Genomic DNA, 850 nt, shown 5'->3' with positions numbered 1-850 from the left:
TCACAAGAGTCAATGGACATGTGTCTGTATTGGGTATTTTTCAAAATTTGGCCTATTTTTAAAATGCTCATACCTTAATAAATTTAAGTCATAATCGGTTCAAACTTTCTAATATACACAAATACATGTAGCATGGAAGACATCATAATGTACATTATACATGAAAGATGATCAGACTACATTGTATAAGTACATATACAATTCACAGTATATTATACCCGGATCTCCCACTAGTAGTAAGTGACAGTCACCTCTAACACGAGTGCCAGACTCATCAACATACTATAATAAATAACTTTATACATTACTTCACAATTTACAGTATAATGGCTATAGTAGATGCTACATTATAATGAAGACTTCATGAAATACAGACACTAACTGTGCTTACATGTACAAGTACATGTAAGAAGTTTTTAAGCACTCAACAGTTAAGGCTCTGTGGTACACATTGTGTATTGGTATTAGTGAGTATGACAGTAATTTTTTTAATCATACTAAATTCAAAATGAGCAGAAAAATTAAATTAAGAATAGAAATATGTATATGTACATTGTAAATAGCAAAAACTAAGGTACATGTATAAATATTAAACTGACCTGGACCCCTCCAACGAGAGCTAAGCATATACAAAGCTTAACTACATATAGTCCAAATATTTGAGGACAGAAACTAGCAATAATTACATTACGACCTTCCAATAGATTGTCCTTATAACTACACCAAAAGGCATCAAAAAGCGACTTCTAAACATTAAAAAAATTATTCATGATACAATAAAATATATTAAAGAATGAAAACAATGCCATTTCATCAGTGATGTCATTCTTCTCTTGACTAGATGTCTTCA

The sequence above is a fragment of the Amphimedon queenslandica genome, unplaced genomic scaffold, assembly GCF_000090795.2.
Source record: "Amphimedon queenslandica unplaced genomic scaffold, v1.1 AMPQUscaffold_13426, whole genome shotgun sequence".
Classification (NCBI taxonomy): domain Eukaryota; kingdom Metazoa; phylum Porifera; class Demospongiae; order Haplosclerida; family Niphatidae; genus Amphimedon; species Amphimedon queenslandica.
This window is presented reverse-complemented; position numbering follows the sequence as displayed.